This window comes from Typopeltis vanoorti, chromosome 7 (genome assembly GCF_054136105.1).
Source record: "Typopeltis vanoorti isolate ZY-2024b chromosome 7, IOZ_Tvanoo_1.0, whole genome shotgun sequence".
Taxonomy (NCBI): domain Eukaryota; kingdom Metazoa; phylum Arthropoda; class Arachnida; order Uropygi; family Thelyphonidae; genus Typopeltis; species Typopeltis vanoorti.
This window is the reverse complement of record NC_143555.1, coordinates 13,616,277-13,630,188: the sequence shown is the minus strand read 5'-3', so window position 1 is coordinate 13,630,188 and position 13,912 is coordinate 13,616,277. Positions and strand designations below refer to the sequence as shown.

General features: G+C 34.6%; 1 protein-coding gene across 2 annotated transcripts in view; it reads left to right on the top strand.

Moving 5' to 3' along the window:
- LOC150104492 (mitogen-activated protein kinase 1-like) overlaps positions 1-3,300 on the top strand; it is a 271,472-nt gene extending 268,172 nt beyond the window's left edge. For both annotated transcript variants that reach the window (XR_016548527.1, XM_090395183.1), the window contains one exon: positions 909-3,300. The gene's annotated coding sequence lies outside the window, so the exon portion shown is untranslated. The remainder of the gene's footprint in view (positions 1-908) is intronic.
- Positions 3,301-13,912: the final 10,612 nt, after the last annotated feature.

The following is a 13,912-nucleotide window of genomic DNA, read 5'->3' as shown; positions in this document are numbered from 1 at the left end:
AACTTGCCCAAGCTGTCTTTTGTAAGACAGTGTGGGCAATCCTTACAAATGCTGCAAAATTGATAGAAATCTCTAGTGCAGTCAGTCTTACTTCTCTTTTTGGATGTCAGTTGCAAACTAATTCTGGAACAGATTGTGATTGTGGATGTGAAACTATTTTTACAGGAGCATCAAATATAAAATACCTGAGCTATGACAAACCATCAATTTCCACCTTGAAATCTGAACTCTACCATGAGAAGTACACACTGTGGACACCTTGGTTTTGTTTATGGTCGAAGTATAGGGTTTGAGCCAGTGTATGATGTTTCTATGTGACATGGCTTGTTCCCATGTCATACATCCACCACACACACACACACATTAAGTCATTCTGAATCCATCATTCTCTTGACATGTGACACCATCTATTCATCCCAATGCTGTCAAATTAAGATCTTTAAACAGTACATGAGAGTATCATAGATTAAACTTTTTAAATAACTTTATTTATTATTCATTCCATAAAATGACAGTTTCTTAAATGACGTAATATTTATTTGTATAATTGATGATTAATAAAATTTAGACCAGTCAATTCTCACTAAAGTAAACTTTTAGGGACCATAAGAGTTATTTGTTAAAGTTAATTTCCTTTGCAGTACTACTAATGTCAAGGAATTTTGTTGGGACTGTTGAGTAGTTTGTTATAGTATTCGCTATAGTTAGAGTTGACTATGCTGAAAATTTGATAAATATGACAAGAGCAGAAATTTTGAAATAGCACAAAAGAAAAACAAAGTGCAAATTATTGCAATATATGTAATAATGTATTTATTTGTAGTAATTTAAACATGCTTATGTTTTTTAGTACATTTTCTTTCTTACAGCAATATGATTAATATCTGTTTATTTATATCCGACTTTAGGTAAGAATATATGGAAGTTTAACTTTATTTGGCATCTGAATTGTCTTTGGTATGTAAAATGTGTACAGAATATCAAATTTGATTTATACATATTGCTTAGAAAATAAACTATATACAGGTATGAATATTCTGTGTTTTCAAATTTTGTAACTATATGTAAATATTGTGATTTTATTTGCATTTGAGAGCATGTTATACTAATGTATGTGCATACATGCACACACACATCGATGTGTACATTTGTCAGTTGTACCTGTTAGGTGTCTGGGAAATGTTGCATTTTGTAGGTATTTGCATGATTGTTAAATGTGTGTTTTGAAATTGCCTGGTGCTCTTCAATTTTTTTTTTTTAAATGAGACAAAGTGGGAATAATGATGGTTTTTCTTTTATTAATAATCATTTTCTCATTGACATATTTCATACTTTATGCAGTTTTCCCTGGCACCTATAATATGCACTTAAAATTCAGTCTTCGTTAAGGATAACTAAGTGCTAATCTAATGGTAATGAATGTATTTTTTTTTTTTGACAAAATTTAAATATTACTTATATAGAAGTGCCTTTGCTTCCTCTGCTTTTCTAAGTTGTAGATAATATAGTTAATATGTTGAGAATCTTGTTACACTATTAAGCAGCCATTTTCATATGATATAAATATTTGTTTCTGGTTACTTACTAGGATTTATTCAATGACTTTATGAACTCAATGGTGATCCATTTTTATAAATTTGATGTATTTCTTTCTACCAAGCATTCCTTCAATTGTGATTATCAGTGATGTAACTATATTGTAATTGTAATACTGAAGTTGGTTATATGATTTAAGAAATCCTGTTTAAGTGCTTTGTGTTATATGTGTTTGTTTGGAAGATAAAGCTTTGAGTGTTTTATGAGGAGAGGAAAACACAATTTGAGATTCGATAAAGTGAGCAAATGCCAGTTGATCATTACCATATCCTGCAAAAGTAATGCTGTTATGTGGGAAAAGACATATTATAATCTTTTCTCAGTCTTGATTAAAGTTTGTAAAATCATCAAAACTGTTACAAAGATTCAGTTCTTATTAAGCTGGTAAAATCTTGATTGGTCAGGCAGATAATATATTAATTAGTTCAGCTTACATTCAGGAATTAAGTGCTTCTCACATCCTGTAATTAATTTTTCTTAATCATCTGAGATCTCAGTTTTAAGAGCATTTGATTTCCAAAGATTATAAAAAAAAATAAAAAATCCTTCATTTTCATTATATCTTTATATTTGGAAATTTATATTGGATTTATGTACTGTTGAATTTATTCAGACGTCTTAAATTTTGTTTTCCTCGTTACTCTTCCATGTTTATTTTATGTGCTGGACCAATAATTCAAGTGAATGTCATTTTGCTTTTCTATTAAATGATACTGCAGATAGTCAAATTGTCCATAATGTAGCATTGCATTAAAATTCTGTTACTGATCCTTTTATTTTACTACTCAGTTAAACCTCAAAAGAAATACTTTTGCTAACTAATAAATTCTAATTTATTATAAGAATCAAATATATAGTTTTTATTAGCCAATCATGGTATTTAGGTATTAAGTACTTCTAACATCCCGTGTTAGATGTACTTAATACCTAATCATTTACATATTTCTGAATGCTACTTTAATTCTTAGTAAACATATATATATATATATATATATATATATATATATATATATATATATATATATATATATATAAATAAAACAATAATTGTCAAGGTCTGTAACATTCATGGCATACCCTAGTCATTTCTCTGTGCTATTTATTCCCTGTTCATCTCATTTTTCTTTCAGCTTCTCGGGTGCAGGTTACAAACTTTGACTACAGATAAATCTTTTTGCTTTTTTTTTTCTCTTCCATTATGGAGTTGTCATAAATAACTACATATTGGACCAATCCTTCTTTATATTCAATGTTGTGCTGATTTTTTTATTAGTACATGAAATTTATATTTATTATTACTCAATTGAGTTTAATATAATTCTAAAAGCTCAGTGAATTTGTTTTCTGATAACATAACATAGACATCATGCGCTAAGCATGCGAATGCTATTTGAGGACAATTGTACAGAAATAATATAATGTCATTCGAAAACATGTAAGATGGTATCTTTCTTTATGTATAAGGAAAATTAGTAGAATGATTTTATGCATATACATTTCATATATATTTGTGGTTAAGCTGGATATTCATCTGGCCAAGGACTAAATGAATGATGTTTGGCATTGTACCACAGTTCCATTCATTCACATCTTTAACTAAAAGCAAATTGTGATATTGTATATGCCAGATTTTGTTTAAAGAATACAATTTTATATGTGTATTATATAGTTGTACAATTAAATCTACTTAAGATTGTCTGTTAATTGATTTGTTATTTAGTTTTTTCATTATTACTTGTCACAGAATTACATCTTTTTAAGTGTCACTGTGTAGTATTTATTTGTAGAGTGAGCAGAAAATTTAAGTAACAGGAATATAGTCTTAGAAGTTTATGATGATATTTTTATATATTTGACATCTTAATTTGCAAGGTTTCCTACCTTCATTTGCTTTCTTCATAAATTTTGGCAATTTCAAAAAATTGCCTGTATGTTAAAATGTTTTTTTTTTTTATTGAAGCATTAACTCCATAATATTTTGTGAGATTATAGGAAAGTAACCTTGCTGGATATTGGCATACTGCAAAAACAATGACCTTAATAAATTATGATTTAGTCTTTTCCCACAGTCTTGGAAAGATCTGCATAAGTGGTAGTTTTGTTTTACATGTATTTAACAAATATATTTTTAGACTCAGTGTGGTTTCTCAAGTCTGGTACTCATCTTCAGTTTCTGCTTATTAAGCAGAAACAGAAGCAGAAAGTATGTTTATCTGCTTAAACCTAAGGTTACAAAAGAACCCACTCCTGACATCCTGAAATCAATAATAGAAACATGCTAATGCAACAAGACAGCTTGTGTTATTGTACATTTGCTTAGCCAAGTCAAAAGTTTATTTAAAATTGATGTTGTAGAAAGTGCTATGTCCATTTGAAGGGATGGATGTAAAAGGGAAGTTTGTTTCATTAGTCACTGCTCTTTAAACATGCTGCAGAAAGATAATTATTTTTAAAAAATTATCTTATTAGGTTCACTTGTATCACCTCCCCCCCTGCATGACTGAGCGTGCTTATTACTATACATTGTTCAACATGCTACAGAGAATATTAATGTTAGGTGAATTTAATTTTGGTATCTTGTTAAATGCAGTGTGGAAGATCTATTACTTATCAAGGATAAAAGATTTGCAGAAGGAAAGTGAGAAGACTTGAGAGAAAGAGTGTGGGAAATGTTTTGAAAATGAGTTCAAGAAGTGTGGGTTAAGAAAAAAAAGTGCTGAATGGAGATAAGTAGAATAGCGAAGTGACAAGGTGTAAAGCATACTCCAAGGGCTCATCATGGGAGGAAATTCTACTCCACTCTGCTACACACATCTAACGGTCTCTCTTCCTACTTAATTCTCCTAATACAACTACCAGAACACCATTTACCACCCATCACTGACATTATTTTTTGTCTATAAATTGTATGTGTTCTGAAGGCCTATTTGCTTATATCATCATCAAATTCCTGCCATGTATCCTCAAGGGGTGTACAGGATGTGAACAGTACTACATGAAAAAATTACATCATTACTAACTTCCTATCTACAATTTTCCTCCAAATCAGTCTGTTACTTGTCAAGACTCCAACATTATCAGATCTTATATTTCTATCCTCTAAGGCACTTTGTACCGTATCAATCCACCTATATCTTGGTCTTCCTCTAGGTCGTTTTCCTGCCAACCTGCCAGAGAACACTTGTTTTGCTAATCTTTCCTCTCCCATTCTATTTAAGTGACCATACCACCTGAGATTAGCTCTGCTAACGCATTCCTGGATGCTGACAATGTCAAGTTCTTTCCTAATATCCTCATTTTTAATATGATATTGCCATTGATGCCATTGGTTCATGCCTCTAATCTTTCTCAGGACTCTCATATCTGCAGTCTCTAGTCTTTGGTCAATTGTTTTACTTCTGACCCAGCTCTCAGATCCATAAGTTAAAACTGGTTTGAACACTGTCTTGTATACAGCTAATTTAGTGTTCAGACTAATTTCTCTCTTATTCCATATGAATTTATTCAATTGACTTCCCACCATACCAGCTTTGCTGATTCCATTGTCTATTTCTATATTTAATTTACCATCTTCAGTAAAAATCGTACCTAAGTAGCTGAAATGTTTTACTTGTTCCACAGGTTCTCCATTCACAACACAGTTGACATTTTCAATGATTCTGCCTATTTTCATTGTCTTTGTCTTCTTATTGCTGACCTTCATACCATATCTATTACAACAGTTATTCAATTTAGTCGGAGAATCTTGCAGACTTGTAGCGGATTTATTTAGAAGTATAACATCATCCGCATAAAGCAAAGAGCTGACATTAACATCTCCAATTCTGATATCAGGTTTAATACCACTTTCCTTCATGATGTGATTCATATAGATAATGAATAACAGAGGGGATAATGTATATCCTTGTCTCACACCAGATTTAACGTTAAACCATCTTCCTGTACTTCCTTCAATTCTAACTGCTGACTTACAACTCAAATAAAGACTAAGTATTGCTTGATATAATGCCCCATTGACACCATATAGCTGCAGCGTATTGAATAGCTTCTCTCTTGGCACCTTGTCATATGCCTTTTCCAAATCGACAAAACTTAAATAAAGATCTTTGTTATATTCCCATGCTTTCTCGACTATTTGTCGTAAAGTGAAGATCTGATCCTGACAGCCTCTATTTGGCCTGAACCCAGCTTTTCTTCCACAATTCTTCTCAACCGTTTCTCAAGTATACTTGCATAGATCTTGCCAGGAACACTCAGAAGGGAAATACCTCTGTAATTCTCACATTCAGTTTTATTTCCCTTTTTATATATGGGTACTATGAGAGCTCTACTCCAATCATCGGGAATTCGTCCCACTGTCCAAGCTTTCTGAACTATGCAGTGCAGCCACTGTAAGACTTTCATACCACCATACTTCAGCATTTCTGGTCGAATATCATCTACTCCTGCTGCCTTTCCGCATTTCAAGCCTTTGATGGCTTTTTCTATTTCAAGTATGGATATGTATTCCTGACTGCATTCCTGGTCAGTGTTTTTTATCACTGTGCTGTCATCACTGCTTGTTTCATTTAACAGTTTTTCAAAGTAATTACTCCATACTTCAAGGATTTCTTTTTCTCCTGTTTTCATGTCACCTTTATCATCTCTAACTCCTTTTACAGCACTCTTTCCTCCATTCCTAAGCTTCTTCAACAACCTCCAGAATATTTTGCCACTTTCTTGATATTTATTTTCTATATTCTTGCCAAAGTCCTCCCATGATTTTTGTTTAGCTAGTTTTACACACTGTTTAGCTTTCTTACATTTGTCTCTGTATTCTGTAAGAGTAAAAGCTGACTTATTTGCCAGGAACTTTTGATATGCTTTCTTCTTTTCCTTCACTGCCTCTTTAACTTCCTGTGTCCACCAGGAAGTTCTGATTTTTTTATCCTTGCACACAACCTCACCACATGCCTCTCTGGCAGAATCAGTTAATTTTTTCTTCAGAGTTTGCCACTCAATCTCCAAGGTTTGATTCCTGTTCTCAAACTCTTTCATTTTCTTTTCAATAATCTTTCTATATTTTAGTCTACAGTTCACATCTGAGAGCTGCTCAACTTTTATTCGCTTTAAAACTTTCTTACATGTTATTCTTTTCAATATGAAATTCAATTTTATCCTGCTCAAGACTAAATAGTGATCACTTCCAATTTCAAATCCTCTGTACACTCTGGTGTCCTGCACCAGGGAAAAAACATCACTATCAACAATAACATAGTCAATGAGACTTTTATTATTCCTAGCCTCTTCTCTCCATGTGAATTTGTGCACATTTTTATGTTGGAACATGGTGTTAGTAATAACCAGTCCATGTCCTGAGCAGAAATCCAACCATTATTATTAGCTTTGCTCTTTTCTCCAAATTTTCCCAAAATATTTTTGTATGTCTCACAATCATTTCCTACTCTGCTATTTAGATCCCCAACAAGGACCAAGTTTTCCTTTTTCATTGTGTCAGTTGCTTTTTCTAAAGCGTCAAAAAATTCCTCCACTTCTACCTTAGTAGAACGTTCTGTGGGACCATAGGCACAAATAAGTCTCATCGTCCAGTTCCCCATTCTCATATTTGCCCACGTTACTCTACATGAGACTGACTGCCATTCAAGAAGATTAGCCTCGTATTTTGTGTTGAATACTATGGCCACTCCTTCTTTTCCTTGATTGGCATTGCCTGAATATAACATTTTGTATTTATTGCTCAGAAAGATCTCACCAGTTTTGGTCTTTTTTGTTTCAGTCACCCCTATTATGTCGATCTGGTACTTATCTAATTCCTCAGCTAGCTCCATTTCTTTGCCATTCAGGCTTCTTACGTTGATAGTACCGATCTTTAACTCTGGTGATGTTGAGTTGGGGTTTGTTTTCAGATTTGTTCCAGTAGCTGACTTTTCGCTGTTCGCCCTGGTTCCCTGGCGAAAACAACGGGGACTTTGTTTATCCTGGCGACGCCCCAGCCGGCATGAAATTTTGTCATTTTGTACCATCATTTTTTATTTTGGTTTAACCAATAAGAATACAATTTGGTCGGCTAAATCCCAAATTGCCAGCCCATCCTCGTTCGTTCAGTATCAAAGCAGATACCCAACAGGGTGCACCACGAGAAGGTGAGGATTGGACATTAGGTCAGAAGCCCTGGTCGGTTCTCCGCATTCCTTTAAAGGCTATGTGGAGGTCTCCTCTCAGTTATATACAGCTTTCACCCTTAAGCACCCCCATTACATACATTGTCATCTTAAATATATCAACATATAATCTTAAACACATGACTTGAAAACAAGTTTAATAGCTTGCTTACAGTTTTAAATTGCAGCTAAAATAAATTTTTGTTCTTATATACAAAATGAAATTTATTACAAATTTTAGACTAGGGATTTAGCATTTTAATAAGAATTGTAGACAAAAGTCTAAAATTATTATTAATAGGAGAGAAATGAATGTGCTAGAAAAATATAAAATTTGGGATTTAATTATGCCACCACAGTAATATGTTCAAGGACCCCCCCCCCTTCTTTTAATAATGTACTTTGGTAGTGTGCTAGTGAATAAATATCTGTATCTTATGTCACAAGGTGACAGATGTGCCATCACATACCACATATACTTATTTGGGTAAAAATCTGAAGCAGTTATTGTTCAAATAATTGCCGGTGATATCAGTATACTTTATGGTTAACTTCAGATGTTTCTGAATTACATCTACCTCTTGCTGGATTGAAAAATAGCTTGATATGCTGCAACTGATGAGAAATAAATACAATATTGCTTTGATATTATAGCCTTTAATACATAGCTCATTGTAACAGTATAATGTGTTTTTAATTCCTGTCATTCAAATATGCTTTATTATGATGTGCGAAGGTTTCTGTGGTTCAGTAGTTCGAGAGATAGATTAAACAAAGACTAACACAACTAACATAGATTAAATTCATAGTCCATTAGATGTTTGCTGGAACGTTCTGTGCTTCACGTGTACTATGCCGGTTCCTTGAATTTCCTTGTGAAACAGTTTTTATCAATATATGACATGATCGTTTTTTCCCAAAGTGCTTTATGGCCAGTGGAAGTTGTGTGGAAAGCTAGGCCTAATTTGTGTTCTCTTCTTTTTTCTGTCTTTTTTTATGTTCTGCTATACAGATTTTTCATGACCTTCCCGTATGGCCTACATAACAAATGCCACCAAGAACAATAGATTTGATAGACTTCTGGTTTTTTTTTTTTTTTTTTTTTTTTTTTTTTTTATGGGATGGTGCAAAGGTTTCAGTGAATGTAGGAATCTTGATATTTTTTCTAAAGGGAGAAAAGCTACTTTTAAGTTGTACTTGCGGAGCAATGCTGCTAATCTGTCTGTGACATTTCTGATGTATGGTAGTGAGATTGCGTTCTTGAAATCTTGTTTTTCTACATTGGTTGTGGGATTTGTGTTCACGATTTTCTTGGTTATTTTTGGCTCAAATCCAGTAAGTGTGAGGTTTTGTGTTAAGTAGTGTAATTCCTCATTTCGCTTTTTTTCTGTGCTGGATATCTTATATGCTCTGCTCCAGGTTTTTATTATACCTATTTTTTGTGAGGAGTGGTGGTGGTGGTGGTGTGAGACTGTATTAAGTAATCTTCAGTAATGAATGTTTTAATTTTTTCAATGTTCCAGTTAGAAACATCTAATGGACTATGAATTTAATCTTTGTAAACTGTGTTTAACTTTTTATACACCAATGCCCCTGACGATGCAAGTCATATGACTTACGAAACTTGTCGGGTTTCACATATCCTGTTCGTATTTAATAAACGTGGTCTCAATACCAGAATCTATTTCTCAATGCTTTATTATGATTTTTTTTTTTTTTTAATGGTAATTTTACACAAGTGTGTAGGGTTAATTAGGTGAGGACTTGCTAAGATTTGGGTTTTAAGACCTGCATGTTTGTACTTCCTACATCCATCAGTTCACTGGCCATCAACAGATGCCATATGGTCAGTCAGATGCTCGATGATGTGCCACACCAGTTCTTGCCATATGGCCTCTTGTATGCTTTTTTGAGGCTTCAACTTTCTGAAGATCATTCACTCCAGACACCATCCATCTCATTGACGGGCTATCCCTTCCTCTTTTTCCAGGAACTTTATCTTCTATTACTTTTCCAAGAAGTCATCCTTTCAATGTGTTTGAAGAATTTCAAATTTTTTTCTGTCAGTATCCTTCAGGAGCCTTAAAGTTCTACTGATCCTTTCTAGCAGCCATCCATTTGTCCAGCCTTCTGTAACACCACATCTCAAATGCACCTCCTTACTAAACATGAAAAAGGAGTGTTCCAAATGGAAAGAAATGAAGGAATGAATGAGGGAAAAAAATTGCTTCACAGGTTTGGAGTTTAGCTACGATTAAATGCTGCATGTCTTACCAGAGTTAGAGGTATTATGCAGGCATTATTCACTAAAATTGATGAATTTTAATGAATACCAACCATGGAAATGCCAGTGGGGCAAAAGCACTTATGTGGTCTTTGAAGGTAAAATTAAAACACCTTCCAGACCCACCTTTTTTTTCCAACAAGATAAGTTTATTATAAATACTGCTCCAGTGTAATTCTTAATTTAAAAACATTAAGGTGCATTTATGTTGACCAAGTTTTGAAATGGTTATTCATATGAATGTTCCCCCCAAATAAAAATCAGATAGCAAGATGTTTGAGAAACAGAATAGGATTTCCAACCAAGGCTGTGGAGCTTGTCCCACATCACTCACAACAAACTTTTGTTATGGCACAGTATGACCATTGTAGTCTATGTGCCAATAAAACAAACCAAAACTCATAGCATATTATGTCTTGCATTATCTCAAAATGAGGAAGAGGAAAAATGCTTTACATTTAAGCAGTGTATCATGAGCACACTGCAGCTGTGGCTAACAGACATCCTCTATCATTTTAGTCAGAAGCTTGTAACATAACACCAAGATGTTTTCTAGATAGAGCAGAATTGATGTGATATGTAAACGTTGCCAATAGTAGTCTATTGGCAACGTTTGCCAATAGACTACTATTATGATGCAAAAGTAGCACCAAGCAAGTGCAATTTGTTGTCAACAGAATTTGTGGAACCATTTGCTGAGTTTGCAACCCTTTTCCACTCAATGAAATTTAACATTAGCAGGGGGGAAAAAACATTCAATCTTTCTTGGAGTATGTGGTATGGTTGGCCTGATTCAGACAACAACCTTCAGTTTGTTGTCTCTCATTGTATATGTAAACTTAAGGAAGCTGCTGAGTTGAACACACTCCTACCTAATGCATTAAAAATTAAGGGGACTTAAAACAACCAAAAGATATGGTTGTCTTTGATACTGTCAACCAAGAAAATATGAAGAGCATTACTTTTACAAGATGAACTTAATCAGATTTGTAGTTGATATCACAGTATGTATGATACTTGTTATTTCAATACAGAGAGTTGCAATAAGTTTACTCTACTTTTCTATCAATTGTTACTATATTTGTATCAACTTATTTTGATAATATAGTTGACTAATGAAGACATCGTATATTTCATGAAACGTAACAGTGAAAAAAGGCATAACAGTAATTAACACTTATCTGGTAATCTATATTACCAGATATTGTATGTCATCTTATACAGAAATAAAATGTAATTATAGAAGCTTCAAATCATCGAAAGGATGCCATATATTGTATCAAGAGATTTATCAAGTTCCCTCACGAGCTTAAAGTTAAGAATATTAGTAAATAAATGCATCTTGAAATAAGATTTTTCATTACATGTTATACACTGCTTGGAAAGAAATCAACAGACACCATAGTGTGAGGAACACACATCCATGGCACCCACCTTAAGATGTAGGACTTTTTGCTGCAATGATGCATCAATCTTATGGGGTATACTTTCCACAAGTGTACCATAGTGATCAATGGGAATTTTAGACCATTCTTCCTGTAGGCATGGCTCTGGGACAGACATCCCTTGACTCCACCTGATGCTCCAGTTCATCCCACAGATGTTCAATAGGGTTGAGATCAGGGCTAATGTGGAAGCCAGTCAAGTGTGGTGATGTTTATCTCCACAAACCACGCAGTTACAGTAGCAGTCTTATGACACGATGCATTGTCTTGATGAAAGAGACAATGGTCAGTTCTGTAGGAAGCATTGCATTGTCCAGTACCTCTGAGTTCAATACTGGTGGCACCACAAACAGAGGGCCAAACCAGGAAAAACAGGGACCATATCATCACATCGCTATCTCCAAATTTCATTGTGCGGGTTTTGCACTCTGGTAAGAGATGTCCACCAGGTGTCTGTTATACCCACACCTGTCCATCTGCTCAGTAGAGGGTGTAATGTGATTTGTTGCTCCATAACACAGCTTTCCAATCTTTCCCATTCTACTGTACATGTTCTTTGCACCATGGAAGACAATGCTGCATGTTGGTCTTGTATATTGCAGTCCTGCCATGGAAATCCTTGTTGCATGAGCTTCGGTTCTAAATGTTCTTGTGCAGATTCATGTTCCAGTTGATGCCCAGAACTCCGCATTCAACGTGTCAGCCATTAAATGGCAGTTTTTACATATTATTCTTCGTAGTATTCTATGGTCATGTTCAGTGAGTGTGGTAGGTAGTTCACTGAAGATAGCACTTGACTCCCTGCATTGCCATCTCACTATAGTACCACTGATTGTTGATCTAGGGTGGTTCAATTTGTCAAGAATTTGCCAAACAGATAGGCCTGATGGCATTCTATCACAACGCCTCTTCTTCAGTCTCCTCATGCCTGAGGACTTGTGACCTTGTTAACATGTTCCACCATCTTCTTTCTGCCGTGGCAGCTGAAGCTTTCTCCAGTGAAATACCCGATATTGTTGGGACTTGATCCAGCTATCTTGACCATGGACGTCCTCTTTTTCTGTTTCTTTCCACCTTGTCCTGCATCATCAAGATGATGCAGGGCAAGGTAGATTATCATTCTTCCTTTGAGATATGTTGCCAAAGTATTGAAGTGTTCTCTTATCAACAGTATCACTTAGCCGTTTTTTTTTTATGTTTTCAGTTGTGAAATGATGCTAGCATTAGTTCTTTTTTCCATTCATGAAATCTTCAGCATCCTTCTCCAACACATTTCAAAGGAATTGAGTCTTTCTTTATCCATTTTATTTAGTGTCCATGACTCTGAACCATATGGGACAATTGGAAATATGAGGCTGTTGACCAGCATAGTTCTGGTGGTCAAGGAGATCGTTCTCTTTTCAGATCTTCTGTAGTTGTCAGTGCCCCCCCTCCTCCTCCTCCTCTCTCTCTCTCTCACCTGGACATAGCTGCACTGATTTGGAAGCATCATATTCCTCCTATTTATACTGGCTACAAACACGTGACTCATTACATAGCATGATGCACCTTACTATGGTAGTGTCCATTGACTTCTTTTGAAGCAGCGTAAGTATAATTATGGTGTGACTGCAGCAACCGTTTGTACTTTATGTGGGAATATTTGGAAAATGTTGATATAAATTTAACAGAATAATGTTAACTACTTTATTTTAAAGTAATTACATTTTCTTCAAATAAGTATATTATATTAGCAAGAACCCAACATCAATTGATAGGAAACTGGTTTTCCATTGCTCTTATCTCCATCTGGTATGCCAGTACCTTTTAGTCGAAAAGGTTTTCTCAAGCAGAAGGGTTTTCCAACAACTAAGTTAATTAGATCAGTGGTAGGGATTTTCCCTTCTGGAATTTTAAAAACTGTCAAACTATCCAAAAATTAAGGAACAAAGAGAAAAATTGCTATAACGGGGTGAGGGAAGAATAAGAAACACATGAAAGTAAGGTACATTACATAAAAAGTGATGCTGTCAGAGGTATATGCAAATGAGCCATTAAGCTGGCATTTTTCCATTTTATGATAGCAAAATTCTTGGCTATGGCTGCAAAACATTTATCTGACGTATTCAGGTGGTGAGCCATTGTAAAACTAGAGGCTGACCAAAGTCAGTTGGAGATAATCCGATGGTCATATGCAAGTTATTCTGTATTTCACAGACCATGGAACCAATTGTAACAGTCAGAGACAGCATCTTGGGAATACAGTGAAGGAAGACCCTGACTACAGCAAAAGTGGATGACATATCTCAGATTATCTGCTTGCTGAAGTGTAGGTGGAGAGTTTTGGAGTGGGTACTCTCCCTCAATGAGTCTTTGAACTCCCTGGAGGCATCATGTAATAATAATAATATCCTGTATGTTCCTTGAGGGTACATATCAGGAATTTG